This window comes from Chiloscyllium punctatum, chromosome 5, assembly GCF_047496795.1.
Source record: "Chiloscyllium punctatum isolate Juve2018m chromosome 5, sChiPun1.3, whole genome shotgun sequence".
Classification (NCBI taxonomy): Eukaryota; Metazoa; Chordata; class Chondrichthyes; order Orectolobiformes; family Hemiscylliidae; genus Chiloscyllium; species Chiloscyllium punctatum.
In genome coordinates, this window is record NC_092743.1 from 42,821,860 (window position 1) to 42,838,552 (window position 16,693).

The 16,693-nt window shown below is 54.0% G+C and overlaps 4 non-coding genes across 4 annotated transcripts; 3 read left to right on the plus strand and 1 right to left on the minus strand.

The window, feature by feature from the left end:
• The first annotated feature begins 2,439 nt into the window (after positions 1 to 2,439).
• On the plus strand, positions 2,440 to 2,512 carry trnam-cau (transfer RNA methionine (anticodon CAU)). The gene has a single exon. It is a non-coding gene; the product is annotated as a tRNA-Met (tRNA).
• A 261-nt stretch (positions 2,513 to 2,773) lies between these two features.
• trnaa-ugc (transfer RNA alanine (anticodon UGC)) lies at positions 2,774 to 2,846 on the minus strand. Its single transcript has one exon. It is a non-coding gene; the product is annotated as a tRNA-Ala (tRNA).
• An 8,409-nt stretch (positions 2,847 to 11,255) lies between these two features.
• On the plus strand, positions 11,256 to 11,328 carry trnam-cau (transfer RNA methionine (anticodon CAU)). Its single transcript has one exon. It is a non-coding gene; the product is annotated as a tRNA-Met (tRNA).
• A 4,939-nt stretch (positions 11,329 to 16,267) lies between these two features.
• On the plus strand, positions 16,268 to 16,340 carry trnam-cau (transfer RNA methionine (anticodon CAU)). The gene has a single exon. It is a non-coding gene; the product is annotated as a tRNA-Met (tRNA).
• The last annotated feature ends 353 nt before the right edge of the window (positions 16,341 to 16,693 follow it).

A 16,693-nucleotide genomic window follows, 5' to 3' on the forward strand; every position in this document is an offset into this window, starting at 1 on the left:
GGCTCTGCCTGTGAGATCCTTTATGCACGCCCGGACTCTCTGCCGCACCGCACGCTGCCCTCGAAGTGGCTGCGGGGGGGACGAGACTGTCACACACCTCCTTCTGGAATGTGCCTATGCAGAGGAAGTCTGGAGAGGAATGCAGTGGTGCTTGTCGAGGTTCGTCCCGAGCAGCGCCGTGACGCGGGACTCCGTGCTCTACGGCCTGTTCCCCGGGACTCACACCGAGACGAACATTAACTGCGCCTGGAGGATCATCAACTCGGTGAAGGACGCTCTCTGGGCGGTCCGAAACCTGTTGATCTTCCAGCTGAAGGAGTTGACCCCGACCGAGTGTTGCAGACTGGCACATTCCAAGGTCCAAGACTACGTGTTGAGGGACGCGCTGAAGCTTGGGGCAGCTGCCGCCAAGGCGCGGTGGGGAAAGACCACTGTGTAAGATCGGCCTGCCGAAAGAAGAACAGGGGGCCCATACAGACGTTTTTTTGGGCTCTGCTGATGCCTCAGCCAAATATATGTATATATACAAGATTGAAAAAATGCACAGGATTGTAAAGGACAAGAATAAAGTCGAATCTGTGTTTGTAAATATGGACATATGTATGGCATGATCCAATGTACAGACCATCAAATCATTTATGAATAAAGTATATTTTTGAAATAAAAAAAAAAGTTCCTCCAGAGGGCTCCCTGCTGCTCGTGGTTTGCAACTGCAGACGTCACAGCACACCAACAGGCAGACTTCTCTGAAGAAGAAGAAGGTGTATTTTGGAGAAAGAGAACACTTGGGGCTGTTACCAGACGAAAAAAGAGGGCTTCTCCTTCATCCTCGTGAGCTGCAGCCCTGCGGTCAGGTTCCGCAAAGTGCTGCTTTCAGATACACGCCAAGCAGGCCGAGATGCAAATAGCAACCGCCACTCGTCTGAAGCAGCACCCGCGAGCCCTGTCTGACCGGTAGGGCCTTTCCTAAGTGCTGACCTGCTCGGATGCGTTGCTGTTCAACTTGTGCAATTGTGGAAGTGGCACACCCCGTGCAGGCCAGATTTCATGAAGAGGAAACGAAGAGAAGTCCACAGGCAGTTTTCCGACAGGAATGGAAGACTCCTTCGTCCGGACGTTGACATAGTAAGTTGACATCGAGCAGTTTAGAGCGCCGCTTCGCGGGAAAACTTTGCTTGAAAGGAGTCATAGAGTCATAGAGATGTACGTCACGGAAAGAGACCCTTCGGTCGGACCTTTCCGACCAGATATCCCATCCCAATCTAGTCGTACCTGCCGGCACCCGGGCCATATCCCTCCAAACCCTTCCTATTCATATAGCCACCCAGGTGCCTTTTAAATGTTGCAATTGTACTCGCCTCCGCCACTTCCTCTGGCAGCTCATTCCATACACGTACCACCCTCGGTGTGAGAAAGGTGCCCCTTAGTTCTCTTTCATATCTTTTCCCTCTCACCCTAAACCTCTGCCCTCTAGTGCTGGTCTCCCGCACCCCAGGGAAAAGACTTTGTCTATTTATCCGATCTATACGCCTCATGATTTTATATCACCCATACAAATATCTCAGCAAGGGGCCCAGCAATCACTTCCTTAGCTTCCCCCAGACCTGATCAGGTCCTGGGCATTGATCCACTTGTACGCGCTTCAAGGCATCCAGCATTCCTCCTCTGCAATGTGGACAATTTTCAAGATGTCACCATCCATTTCCCTATATTCTATACTTCTCCCTACATTCTATCCTTTTCCACAGTAAACACTGATGCAAAATACTCGTTTAGTATCGGCCCAGCCTCTCCTGCGGCTCGACACAAAGGCCGCTGTGCTGATCCTCGAGGGGCCCTCTTCTCTCCCTAGTCACCCTTTTGTCCTTATAATGTATTTGCAAAAACCCTTTGGATTTTCCTTAACTCTCTCTGCCAAAGCTATCTCAGGTCCCCTTTTTACCCTCCTGATTTCCCTACTGTCTTTACACTCTTGTACGGATTCACTCGATCTATCCTGTCTATACCTGACATGTGCTTCCTTCTTTTCCTGAAGCAAACCCTCATTTTCTTAGGCTCTTTGGTAAACGGAAGCACCTCCCTTCTTGCCTGCATGGAGTGCTGAACAAAGGATCTTAGTGCGCTGTGACGTGGCTCTCCAGTAGCGGAGCCATCGAGACAAAGAAGTGAAAGGCTTTGCCGAATGTTGCCTGCCAAGCGCAAGACATACCGGGCTTTGTCGCGCTCCTGACGCCACGGCTCTGCGGCACCGCGAGTGGGCCGTGTCTCTGCACGGGCCAGAGCCCAGCATGTAACGGGCGAGGTGCGTGATTGTGGATTGAAAGCCGATATCCTGGCCTCACTCGAGCTGCAGCTTTCTGACGAGGGTTGCTCTGTGGCTCGCAGCACCTTGAAAACCGGCCTATTTGGGCACGCGGTATGAGCCTCGGCTGTCGGCTGGCCTTCTTAGCGCAGTAGGCAGCGCGTCAGTCTCATAATCTGAAGGTCCTGAGTTTAATCCTCAGAGAAGGCAAGACTGTGGCCTTTGTCACCTTACGCGTTTTCTTTCTCTCCGCGGGCAATAATATTTGCTTTGGACGGCTTCACGCCTGCTTTGAACTGACCACACCAGAGCAAACGCGTCGCTGGAAGGTTTAACATCTGGGCGACACGTGCTCAACTTGTTTTTCTGCACAGCATTTTGTAAACTCACCATCGTGCTATCTGTGCAGCAGCAAAGACTGGAGCCACACGCAGGGGTCACACTGCTTGCGTCTCCCCAGGAAAAGCACTGTGGAGAATGTGGGCATCGATCCCACTACCTCTCGCATGCAAAGCGAGCGCTCTACCATTTGAGCTAATTCCCCTACGCTGTGCACTTGCTTAGCCCCCATGGTGCTTCGGAAGGATGAGCTGAGAGCAGCAGGCGATTTCCTCTCGAGATTGCACGCTGTATTCAACCGAACAACGCGACGCGACTATCGACACATCCGAGCAGCAGCAGCAGCAGCACGTGCGCGAAGTCTTCTGGAAAACACGGTGCCGCCGAAAGAATCGCCAGCGAGACGCTCTGAGATTCCAGAATCCAAACGAACCGATCGGCGCCAGCAGTCACAACAAGTGTGAGGTAGCACTCGAGAGCGCTGTCTGACTGATTGGAGACTTGCGACACGTTCAAGTGAGTGCTGACTGACTGCGTGGATGTTGTGTTCCTCCAGAGGGCTCTCTAGGCAGATGGGGGCAACGGTCGCTCTCCATCGCGGGAAAAAACCTGGTCATCAGGTGTGAGGTACTCTCAGTATTGCTATATGTGGCACAGGTCTGGCCTATCCCCAGGACCTGTGCCGCCGCAGTCACCCGGGCCATCTTCCAATTCATTTGGAGATCAAAGATGGACCGGGTCCGAAGAGACTCTATGTACAAAGACCGGTGCAATGGGGGAAAAAACACGCCCAATGCCACCCTCACCCTGACGGCCACCTTTGTGTGTGGCTGCATCAAGCTGTGCGTGGATCCCCGGTACGCAAACACCAAGTGTCACTACGTACTGAGGTTCTACCTGTCCCCGGTGTTGCGAAGGATGGGCCTGGCCTCGCTGCCGCGGAACGCTCCGAGTAGTTGGACCGTTCCGTATCACCTGTCCTTCGTGGAGAAATTTATGAGGAAAAACACCTTTGACCACAAGTCCATCAGGAAGTGGTCAGCACGTAGCGTCCTTGAGACCCTTCGGGAAAAGGAGAGGGCGGATCCTGTCGAGCGGTTCCCTGAGCAGACTGTCAAAGCCATTTGGCAGAATGCCTCATCGCCAGAACTTTCCAACAAGCACCAAGACGTGGCTTGGCTGGTGGTGAGAAGGGCTCTGCCTGTGAGATCCTTTATGCACGCCCGGACTCTCTGCCGCACCGCACGCTGCCCTCGAAGTGGCTGCGGGGGGGACGAGACTGTCACACACCTCCTTCTGGAATGTGCCTATGCAGAGGAAGTCTGGAGAGGAATGCAGTGGTGCTTGTCGAGGTTCGTCCCGAGCAGCGCCGTGACGCGGGACTCCGTGCTCTACGGCCTGTTCCCCGGGACTCACACCGAGACGAACATTAACTGCGCCTGGAGGATCATCAACTCGGTGAAGGACGCTCTCTGGGCGGTCCGAAACCTGTTGATCTTCCAGCTGAAGGAGTTGACCCCGACCGAGTGTTGCAGACTGGCACATTCCAAGGTCCAAGACTACGTGTTGAGGGACGCGCTGAAGCTTGGGGCAGCTGCCGCCAAGGCGCGGTGGGGAAAGACCACCGTGTAAGATCGGCCTGCCGAAAGAAGAACAGGGGGCCCATACAGACGTTTTTTTGGGCTCTGCTGATGCCTCAGCCAAATATATGTATATATACAAGATTGAAAAAATGCACAGGATTGTAAAGGACAAGAATAAAGTCGAATCTGTGTTTGTAAATATGGACATATGTATGGCATGATCCAATGTACAGACCATCAAATCATTTATGAATAAAGTATATTTTTGAAATAAAAAAAAAAAAAAGCCGCAGACGTGTACTGCCTGCAGGATTTCCCTGGGGCAGGCTACTTCGATGTGACCTTCAGAAGCATGAAGCAGTGCGAACAGCTCCTGAAGGTCTTCAAGGAGAAGGAAGGGGAGCCGCTGTTCTCCATCTTGTCGGCGACGCCATTGTGTGTGCTTCCTGCACAGAGGAACCGGGTTGTTACAATCCATATGTACAACCCCTACGTTCCAGCGGCTGATGTCCTGACCTTCCTGGGAAGGTACGTCCAAGTCGAGGGAGAAGCCACCGATGTGATCGACCCCTTTGGGATCTGGACCAGTAAGAGGCAGGTCAAGGTAACTCTGAGGGCCGATGACAGTGGGAACATCCTCCACCCACCCTCGAGCTTCGCAATCGGAGGGAGCAGAGGCTACCTGACATATGCAGGGCAGCCCAAAGTGTGCCGAACCTGCGGGAAGTCGGGACACGTGGCGGTGGATTGCAAAGTGACCATCTGCAGGAACTGCAAACAGGAGGGTCACTTGACAAAGGACTGTCGGGAGGAAAAGAGCTGCAACCTGTGCGGGGAGGCGGGCCACATGTACAAGGCCTGCCCAAGACGAGGAGCCGCCACCTACGCACAGATGGCCGGAGGTGGCAACACGAGCCGCGGACCGACAAAGTCTAACGAGGTACCGCGAATCAGCAAAGGAACGGTGCCTGGAGGCACCCAGAAGGAAGGGAAAGTTGTAGAGGAGCAGGCGGCAGACAGCGGGGAGATGCAGCAGCCGACCCAAGCTCCTGCAAGACTGACGGAGGAAATGGAAGAGGAGGGATCAAAGGAGGCAGAGCAGTGGATTATCGTTAAAAACAGGAAAAGGAAACCTCTCGAGGGCCCCAAAGCCACCAAGCGAAGGGGGAAGAGACACCTCCAAGAGGAGGATACAGGCAGCTCCTCCGAGGGTGAGGACGGGCGCAAGAAGGGTCGCCTCCGGAGGAAGAGGCAGAGCGCCGTGGGGAGAAAGGAGGGCAACACCGCCCAAGAAGGAAAAGACGATCCCTCTGAGGGGATGGGTGAAGGCCTCCCCCTACCCGGTGAGAACCAAGGGGTACCCACCGGCCCACAGCTCCAGGGAACTGGGAGCAGCGTCCCAGTGACAGCCCTGATGTCAGATGGAGAACGGGGCGATGCGGACCCTGGGTCTGACACGATGACACCAGAGCGGGGAAATGACTCCAGCGTGGAGCCGGACAACTACCTCAGCCCTGGGAAGGTCCAGCAGTTTGCTGTCACCACGGGGATGCACGCAGCTACCCCACTGGAGCAAGACCAGAAGAAAATGGACACTGGTAACCCCGCAAACTGTTAAAATGGGGTTTAAAATTGCCAGCATAAATGTGCGTAGCATTAAAGCGGCTACGCGATGTGTTTCAACGCTGGCCTTCCTGGCCAACGTCAAAGCCGATGTCCTGTTTCTGCAGGAGTGCGGGATACCGCACCTCAGCAGTTACAGGAGATGGTCGAGCTTGTGGGCCCACGGGCCGTCAGTGTGGTCGGGGGGCAACGATAGCCGCGCCTCCGGCCTGGGTATCCTGTTGCGGGGAGGCAACTTCACCATCTCCGAGGTTAAGGAGGTGGTGGGCGGGCGCCTCCTCGTCGTGGACGTCAAATACAGAAACGCTCCCGTGAGACTAATCAACGTGTACGCCCCAGTGGGTAAGAGTGAACGGTTGGCCGTCCTGCAACAGCTTCCACTGCTGCTGGCTACGTCCAGGCCGGTCATTCTGGCCGGAGACTTCAACTGCATCATTGATGCTGATGGACGATCCGGCGGGGGGGACAGTAAACCGGACGCTACGTCCAGGGCCCTGATGGAAACGGTCAAAGACGCCAAGCTGCACGACGTCTTCAGCGCCCCTGCAGACGGAGCGCAGCGTAGATACACCTGGTCACGGGCAGACGGGTCTATCCGCTCAAGGATAGATTACCTGTTTGTGTCCCGAACGCTCTCGGTCAGATCCACCGACGTCAAGCCGGTGTTCTTCTCTGACCACTGCCTCCTGCTGGCCGACTGTCACCTACAGGACGAACAGCGGGCGGGCAAGGGAACGTGGAAACTGAACACTAAGCTGTTGACCCCGGGAAACATCGAAGAGCTCAAGAGGGATTACGCAGGTTGGAGAACCGTGAAGCCCCTCTTTGAGTCTCCATCGGACTGGTGGGAAACGGTAAAAGGGAACATCAAGAGGTTCTTTATCCTCAAAGGTGTCCAGGAGGCGAGAGAGAGGCGGGGAAAACTGTCCCAGCTCCAGGAAAGTATGCAGAACCTGCTCCTGCTGCAGACGATGGGGGTGGATGTCACGGAGGACCTCAAGGAGGTGAAGGGCCAGCAAGCCTCGCTCTTTGCCTCGGAGGCCTCCAGGATAATCTTCCGGTCCAGGGTCCGCTCGGTGGAGCAGGACGAGACGTGCTCACGTTTCTTCTTCCAGAAGGTGCACAAAGAGAGCTCCGTGCTCAGCAGCCTGAAGAAAGAAGATGGCTCGGTAACGTCATCTCAGGCTGACGTCATGAGGATCAGCAAATCCTTCTACGCCAGCCTGTATGACTCGAAGCCGACCGACAGCGCGGCCTCCCAGTCGTTCCTGTCCTCTATCACGGAGGTCCTAGATGACGGAACACGAGAGAGGCTGGACCAGCCGCTATCTCTGGATGAACTGACCAAGGCCCTCGAGTCCTTCGAAAAGAATAAAACTCCCGGAAGCGACAGCTTACCGGTCGAGGTTTATTCCGCTCTTTGGGACTTGATCGGCCAGGACCTGCTGGAGGTGTATGTCAGTATGCTCCGGGCAGGTACCATGAGTGAATCCATGAGGAAAGGCATCATCACCCTCGTCTACAAGCGGAAGGGGGAGAGGGAGGAAATTAGAAATTGGAGACCGATCTCACTGTTAAATGCAGACTACAAAATCCTGTCAAAGGTCATCGCCAACCGGGTCAGGTCCGCTCTGGGATCGGTGATCCACCCGGACCAAACCTGTGCTGTACCGGGCAGGAAGATCTCTGAGAGTCTCGCACTCCTCAGGGATACGATCGCCTACGTGCAGGACAGGGGGGTGGACACCTGCCTCATCAGCCTGGACCAGGAGAAAGCCTTTGACAGGATATCGCATACATATATGAGGGATGTCCTCTCCAAAATGGGCTTTGGGGAGGGAATCGGAAATTGGATCAGACTGCTCTACACCAACATTGTCAGTGCAGTCTCAATCAATGGGTGGGAATCAGATAGCTTCCCTGTAAGATCTGGAGTCAGGCAGGGATGCCCCCTCTCACCCGCCTTGTTTGTGTGTTGCATAGAGCCATTTGCCGAATCCATCAGGAAGGATGCGAGCCTGAGAGGGGTGACTATTCCTGGCAGCGGGGGCCTGCAGGTTAAGGCCTCCCTGTACATGGATGACGTCGCTGTTTTCTGCTCGGATCCGCTGTCCGTGCACAGACTCGTGTGCATCTGCGACCAGTTCGAACGGGCCTCGGGGGCCAAGGTAAACCGAGGCAAGAGCGAGGCCATGCTCTTCGGGAACTGGGCCGACCAATCCTCTATCCCCTTCACCGTCAGGACTGACCACCTGAAGGTGCTGGGTATTTGGTTCGGGGGGGCTGGGGCGTGCGCCAAGACCTGGGAGGAGCGGATCAGGAAGATGAGACAGAAACTAGGCAGATGGGGGCAACGGTCGCTCTCCATCGCGGGAAAAAACCTGGTCATCAGGTGTGAGGTACTCTCAGTATTGCTATATGTGGCACAGGTCTGGCCTATCCCCAGGACCTGTTCCGCCGCAGTCACCCGGGCCATCTTCCAATTCATTTGGAGATCAAAGATGGACCGGGTCCGAAGAGACTCTATGTACAAAGACCGGTGCAATGGGGGAAAAAACACGCCCAATGCCACCCTCACCCTGATGGCCACCTTTGTGTGTGGCTGCATCAAGCTGTGCGTGGATCCCCGGTACGCAAACACCAAGTGTCACTACGTACTGAGGTTCTACCTGTCCCCGGTGTTGCGAAGGATGGGCCTGGCCTCGCTGCCGCGGAACGCTCCGAGTAGTTGGACCGTTCCGTATCACCTGTCCTTCGTGGAGATATTTATGAGGAAAAACACCTTTGACCACAAGTCCATCAGGAAGTGGTCAGCACGTAGCGTCCTTGAGACCCTTCGGGAAAAGGAGAGGGCGGATCCTGTCGAGCGGTTCCCTGAGCAGACTGTCAAAGCCATTTGGCAGAATGCCTCATCGCCAGAACTTTCCAACAAGCACCAAGACGTGGCTTGGCTGGTGGTGAGAAGGGCTCTGCCTGTGAGATCCTTTATGCACGCCCGGACTCTCTGCCGCACCGCACGCTGCCCTCGAAGTGGCTGCGGGGGGGACGAGACTGTCACACACCTCCTTCTGGAATGTGCCTATGCAGAGGAAGTCTGGAGAGGAATGCAGTGGTGCTTGTCGAGGTTCGTCCCGAGCAGCGCCGTGACGCGGGACTCCGTGCTCTACGGCCTGTTCCCCGGGACTCACACCGAGACGAACATTAACTGCGCCTGGAGGATCATCAACTCGGTGAAGGACGCTCTCTGGGCGGTCCGAAACCTGTTGATCTTCCAGCTGAAGGAGTTGACCCCGACCGAGTGTTGCAGACTGGCACATTCCAAGGTCCAAGACTACGTGTTGAGGGACGCGCTGAAGCTTGGGGCAGCTGCCGCCAAGGCGCGGTGGGGAAAGACCACTGTGTAAGATCGGCCTGCCGAAAGAAGAACAGGGGGCCCATACAGACGTTTTTTTGGGCTCTGCTGATGCCTCAGCCAAATATATGTATATATACAAGATTGAAAAAATGCACAGGATTGTAAAGGACAAGAATAAAGTCGAATCTGTGTTTGTAAATATGGACATATGTATGGCATGATCCAATGTACAGACCATCAAATCATTTATGAATAAAGTATATTTTTGAAATAAAAAAAAAAAAAAGTTCCTCCAGAGGGCTCCCTGCTGCTCGTGGTTTGCAACTGCAGACGTCACAGCACACCAACAGGCAGACTTCTCTGAAGAAGAAGAAGGTGTATTTTGGAGAAAGAGAACACTTGGGGCTGTTACCAGACGAAAAAAGAGGGCTTCTCCTTCATCCTCGTGAGCTGCAGCCCTGCGGTCAGGTTCCGCAAAGTGCTGCTTTCAGATACACGCCAAGCAGGCCGAGATGCAAAGAGCAACCGCCACTCGTCTGAAGCAGCACCCGCGAGCCCTGTCTGACCGGTAGGGCCTTTCCTAAGTGCTGACCTGCTCGGATGCGTTGCTGTTCAACTTGTGCAACTGTGGAAGTGGCACACCCCGTGCAGGCCAGATTTCATGAAGAGGAAACGAAGAGAAGTCCACAGGCAGTTTTCCGACAGGAATGGAAGACTCCTTCGTCCGGACGTTGACATAGTAAGTTGTCATCGAGCAGTTTAGAGCGCCGCTTCGCGGGAAAACTTTGCTTGAAAGGAGTCATAGAGTCATAGAGATGTACGTCACGGAAAGAGACCCGTCGGTCGGACCTTTCCGACCAGATATCCCATCCCAATCTAGTCGTACCTGCCGGCACCCGGGCCATATCCCTCCAAACCCTTCCTATTCATATAGCCACCCAGATGCCTTTTAAATATTGCAATTGCACTCGCCTCCGCCACTTCCTCTGGCAGCTCATTCCATACACGTACCACCCTCTGTGTGAAAAAGGTGCCCCTTAGTTCTCTTTCATATCTTTTCCCTCTCACCCTAAACCTCTGCCCTCTAGTGCTGGTCTCCCGCACCCCAGGGAAAAGACTTTCTCTCTTTATCCGATCTATACGCCTCATGATTTTATATCAACCATACAAATATCTCAGCAAGGGGCCCAGCAATCACTTCCTTAGCTTCCCCCAGACCTGATCAGGTCCTGGGCATTGATCCACTTGTACGCGCTTCAAGGCATCCAGCATTCCTCCTCTGCAATGTGGACAATTTTCAAGATGTCACCATCCATTTCCCTATATTCTATACTTCTCCCTACATTCTATCCTTTTCCACAGTAAACACTGATGCAAAATACTCGTTTAGTATCGGCCCAGCCTCTCCTGCGGCTCGACACAAAGGCCGCTGTGCTGATCCCCGAGGGGCCCTATTCTCTCCCTAGTCACCCTTTTGTCCTTATAATGTATTTGCAAAAACCCTTTGGATTTTCCTTAACTCTATCTGCCAAAGCTATCTCAGGTCCCCTTTTTACCCTCCTGATTTCCCTACTGTCTTTACACTCTTGTACGGATTCACTCGATCTATCCTGTCTATACCTGACAAGTGCTTCCTTCTTTTCCTGAAGCAAACTCTCATTTTCTTAGGCTCTTTGGTAAACGGAAGCACCTCCCTTCTTGCCTGCATGGAGTGCTGAGCAAAGGATCTTAGTGCGCTGTGACGTGGCTCTCCAGTAGCGGAGCCATCGAGACAAAGAAGTGAAAGGCTTTGCCGAATGTTGCCTGCCAAGCGCAAGACATACCGGGCTTTGCCGAGCTCCTGACGCCACGGCTCTGCGGTACCGCGAGTGGGCCGTGTCTCTGCACGGGCCAGAGCCCAGCATGTAACGGGCGACGTGCGTGATTGTGGATTGAAAGCCGATATCCTGGCCTCACTGGAGCTGCAGCTTTCTGACGAGGGTTGCTCTGTGGCTCGCGGCACCTTGAAAACCGGCCTATTTGGGCACGCGGTATGAGCCTCGGCTGTCGGCTGGCCTTCTTAGCGCAGTAGGCAGCGCGTCAGTCTCATAATCTGAAGGTCCTGAGTTCAATCCTCAGAGAAGACAAGACTGTGGCCTTTGTCACCGGGCGTGTTTTCTTTCTCTCCGCGGGCAATAATAATTGCTTTGGACGGCTTCACGCCTGATTTGAACTGACCACACCAGAGCAAACGCGTTGCTGGAAGGTTTAACATCTGGGCGACACGTGCTCAACTTTTTTTTCTGCACAGCATTTTGTGAACTCACCATCGTGCTATCTGTGCAGCAGCAAAGACTGGAGCCACACGCAGGGGTCACACTGCTTGCGTCTCAAGCGTGTCCCCAGGAAAAGCACTGTGGAGAATGTGGGCATCGATCCCACTGCCTCTCGTATGCTAAGCGAGCGCTCTACCATTTGAGCTAATTCCCCTACAATGTGCACTTGCTTAGCCCCCATGGTGCTTCGGAACGATGAGCTGAGAGCAGCAGGCGATTTCCTCTCGAGATTGCACGCTGTATTCAACCGAACAACGCGACGCGACTATCGACACATCCGAGCAGCAGCAGCAGCACGTGCGCGAAGTCTTCTGGAAAACACAGTGCCGCCGAAAGAATCGCCAGCGAGACGCTCTGAGATTCCAGAATCCAAACGAACCGATCGGCGCCAGCAGTCACAACAAGTGTGAGGGAGCACTCGAGAGCGCTGTCTGACTGATTGGAGACTTGCGACACGTTCAAGTGAGTGCTGACTGACTGCGTGGATGTTGTGTTCCTCCAGAGAAGATGGCTCGGTAACGTCATCTCAGGCTGACGTCATGAGGATCAGCAAATCCTTCTACGCCAGCCTGTATGACTCGAAGCCGACCGACAGCGCGGCCTCCCAGTCGTTCCTGTCCTCTATCACGGAGGTCCTAGATGACGGAACACGAGAGAGGCTGGACCAGCCGCTATCTCTGGATGAACTGACCAAGGCCCTCGAGTCCTTCGAAAAGAATAAAACTCCCGGAAGCGACGGCTTACCGGTCGAGGTTTATTCCGCTCTTTGGGACTTGATCGGCCAGGACCTGCTGGAGGTGTATGTCAGTATGCTCCGGGCAGGTACCATGAGTGAATCCATGAGGAAAGGCATCATCACCCTCGTCTACAAGCGGAAGGGGGAGAGGGAGGAAATTAGAAATTGGAGACCGATCTCACTGTTAAATGCAGACTACAAAATCCTGTCAAAGGTCATCGCCAACCGGGTCAGGTCTGCTCTGGGATCGGTGATCCACCCGGACCAAACCTGTGCTGTACCGGGCAGGAAGATCTCTGAGAGTCTCGCACTCCTCAGGGATACGATCGCCTACGTGCAGGACAGGGGGGTGGACACCTGCCTCATCAGCCTTGACCAGGAGAAAGCCTTTGACAGGATATCGCATACATATATGAGGGATGTCCTCTCCAAAATGGGCTTTGGGGAGGGAATCGGAAATTGGATCAGACTGCTCTACACCAACATTGTCAGTGCAGTCTCAATCAATGGGTGGGAATCAGATAGCTTCCCTGTAAGATCTGGAGTCAGGCAGGGATGCCCCCTCTCACCCGCCTTGTTTGTGTGTTGCATAGAGCCATTTGCCGAATCCATCAGGAAGGATGCGAGCCTGAGAGGGGTGACTATTCCTGGCAGCGGGGGCCTGCAGGTTAAGGCCTCCCTGTACATGGATGACGTCGCTGTTTTCTGCTCGGATCCGCTGTCCGTGCACAGACTCGTGTGCATCTGCGACCAGTTCGAACGGGCCTCGGGGGCCAAGGTAAACCGAGGCAAGAGCGAGGCCATGCTCTTCGGGAACTGGGCCGACCAATCCTCTATCCCCTTCACCGTCAGGCTTGACCACCTGAAGGTGCTGGGTATTTGGTTCGGGGGGGCTGGGGCGTGCGCCAAGACCTGGGAGGAGCGGATCAGGAAGATGAGACAGAAACTAGGCAGATGGGGGCAACGGTCGCTCTCCATCGCGGGAAAAAACCTGGTCATCAGGTGTGAGGTACTCTCAGTATTGCTATATGTGGCACAGGTCTGGCCTATCCCCAGGACCTGTGCCGCCGCAGTCACCCGGGCCATCTTCCAATTCATTTGGAGATCAAAGATGGACCGGGTCCGAAGAGACTCAATGTACAAAGACCGGTGCAATGGGGGAAAAAACACGCCCAATGCCACCCTCACCCTGATGGCCACCTTTGTGTGTGGCTGCATCAAGCTGTGCGTGGATCCCCGGTACGCAAACACCAAGTGTCACTACGTACTGAGGTTCTACCTGTCCCCGGTGTTGCGAAGGATGGGCCTGGCCTCGCTGCCGCGGAACGCTCCGAGTAGTTGGACCGTTCCGTATCACCTGTCCTTCGTGGAGATATTTATGAGGAAAAACACCTTTGACCACAAGTCCATCAGGAAGTGGTCAGCACGTAGCGTCCTTGAGACCCTTCGGGAAAAGGAGAGGGCGGATCCTGTCGAGCGGTTCCCTGAGCAGACTGTCAAAGCCATTTGGCAGAATGCCTCATCGCCAGAACTTTCCAACAAGCACCAAGACGTGGCTTGGCTGGTGGTGAGAAGGGCTCTGCCTGTGAGATCCTTTATGCACGCCCGGACTCTCTGCCGCACCGCACGCTGCCCTCGAAGTGGCTGCGGGGGGGACGAGACTGTCACACACCTCCTTCTGGAATGTGCCTATGCAGAGGAAGTCTGGAGAGGAATGCAGTGGTGCTTGTCGAGGTTCGTCCCGAGCAGCGCCGTGACGCGGGACTCCGTGCTCTACGGCCTGTTCCCCGGGACTCACACCGAGACGAACATTAACTGCGCCTGGAGGATCATCAACTCGGTGAAGGACGCTCTCTGGGCGGTCCGAAACCTGTTGATCTTCCAGCTGAAGGAGTTGACCCCGACCGAGTGTTGCAGACTGGCACATTCCAAGGTCCAAGACTACGTGTTGAGGGACGCGCTGAAGCTTGGGGCAGCTGCCGCCAAGGCGCGGTGGGGAAAGACCACTGTGTAAGATCGGCCTGCCGAAAGAAGAACAGGGGGCCCATACAGACGTTTTTTTGGGCTCTGCTGATGCCTCAGCCAAATATATGTATATATACAAGATTGAAAAAATGCACAGGATTGTAAAGGACAAGAATAAAGTCGAATCTGTGTTTGTAAATATGGACATATGTATGGCATGATCCAATGTACAGACCATCAAATCATTTATGAATAAAGTATATTTTTGAAATAAAAAAAAAAGTTCCTCCAGAGGGCTCCCTGCTGCTCGTGGTTTGCAACTGCAGACGTCACAGCACACCAACAGGCAGACTTCTCTGAAGAAGAAGAAGGTGTATTTTGGAGAAAGAGAACACTTGGGGCTGTTACCAGACGAAAAAAGAGGGCTTCTCCTTCATCCTCGTGAGCTGCAGCCCTGCGGTCAGGTTCCGCAAAGTGCTGCTTTCAGATACACGCCAAGCAGGCCGAGATGCAAAGAGCAACCGCCACTCGTCTGAAGCAGCACCCGCGAGCCCTGTCTGACCGGTAGGGCCTTTCCTAAGTGCTGACCTGCTCGGATGCGTTGCTGTTCAACTTGTGCAACTGTGGAAGTGGCACACCCCGTGCAGGCCAGATTTCATGAAGAGGAAACGAAGAGAAGTCCACAGGCAGTTTTCCGACAGGAATGGAAGACTCCTTCGTCCGGACGTTGACATAGTAAGTTGTCATCGAGCAGTTTAGAGCGCCGCTTCGCGGGAAAACTTTGCTTGAAAGGAGTCATAGAGTCATAGAGATGTACGTCACGGAAAGAGACCCGTCGGTCGGACCTTTCCGACCAGATATCCCATCCCAATCTAGTCGTACCTGCCGGCACCCGGGCCATATCCCTCCAAACCCTTCCTATTCATATAGCCACCCAGATGCCTTTTAAATATTGCAATTGCACTCGCCTCCGCCACTTCCTCTGGCAGCTCATTCCATACACGTACCACCCTCTGTGTGAAAAAGGTGCCCCTTAGTTCTCTTTCATATCTTTTCCCTCTCACCCTAAACCTCTGCCCTCTAGTGCTGGTCTCCCGCACCCCAGGGAAAAGACTTTCTCTCTTTATCCGATCTATACGCCTCATGATTTTATATCAACCATACAAATATCTCAGCAAGGGGCCCAGCAATCACTTCCTTAGCTTCCCCCAGACCTGATCAGGTCCTGGGCATTGATCCACTTGTACGCGCTTCAAGGCATCCAGCATTCCTCCTCTGCAATGTGGACAATTTTCAAGATGTCACCATCCATTTCCCTATATTCTATACTTCTCCCTACATTCTATCCTTTTCCACAGTAAACACTGATGCAAAATACTCGTTTAGTATCGGCCCAGCCTCTCCTGCGGCTCGACACAAAGGCCGCTGTGCTGATCCCCGAGGGGCCCTATTCTCTCCCTAGTCACCCTTTTGTCCTTATAATGTATTTGCAAAAACCCTTTGGATTTTCCTTAACTCTATCTGCCAAAGCTATCTCAGGTCCCCTTTTTACCCTCCTGATTTCCCTACTGTCTTTACACTCTTGTACGGATTCACTCGATCTATCCTGTCTATACCTGACAAGTGCTTCCTTCTTTTCCTTAAGCAAACCCTCATTTTCTTAGGCTCTTTGGTAAACGGAAGCACCTCCCTTCTTGCCTGCATGGAGTGCTGAGCAAAGGATCTTAGTGCGCTGTGACGTGGCTCTCCAGTAGCGGAGCCATCGAGACAAAGAAGTGAAAGGCTTTGCCGAATGTTGCCTGCCAAGCGCAAGACATACCGGGCTTTGCCGAGCTCCTGACGCCACGGCTCTGCGGTACCGCGAGTGGGCCGTGTCTCTGCACGGGCCAGAGCCCAGCATGTAACGGGCGACGTGCGTGATTGTGGATTGAAAGCCGATATCCTGGCCTCACTGGAGCTGCAGCTTTCTGACGAGGGTTGCTCTGTGGCTCGCGGCACCTTGAAAACCGGCCTATTTGGGCACGCGGTATGAGCCTCGGCTGTCGGCTGGCCTTCTTAGCGCAGTAGGCAGCGCGTCAGTCTCATAATCTGAAGGTCCTGAGTTCAATCCTCAGAGAAGGCAAGACTGTGGCCTTTGTCACCGGACGTGTTTTCTTTCTCTCCGCGGGCAACAATATTTGCTTTGGACGGCTTCACGCCAGATTTGAACTGACCACACCAGAGCAAACGCGTTGCTGGAAGGTTTAACATCTGGGCGACACGTGCTCAACTTTTTTTTCTGCACAGCATTTTGGGAACTCACCATCGTGCTATCTGTGCAGCAGCAAAGACTGGAGCCACACGCAGGGTTCACGCGAGGGTCACACTGCTTGCGTCTCAAGCGTGTCCCCAGGAAAAGCACTGTGGAGAATGTGGGCATCGATCCCACTACCTCTCGCATGCTAAGCAAGCGTTCTACCATTTGAGCTAATTCCC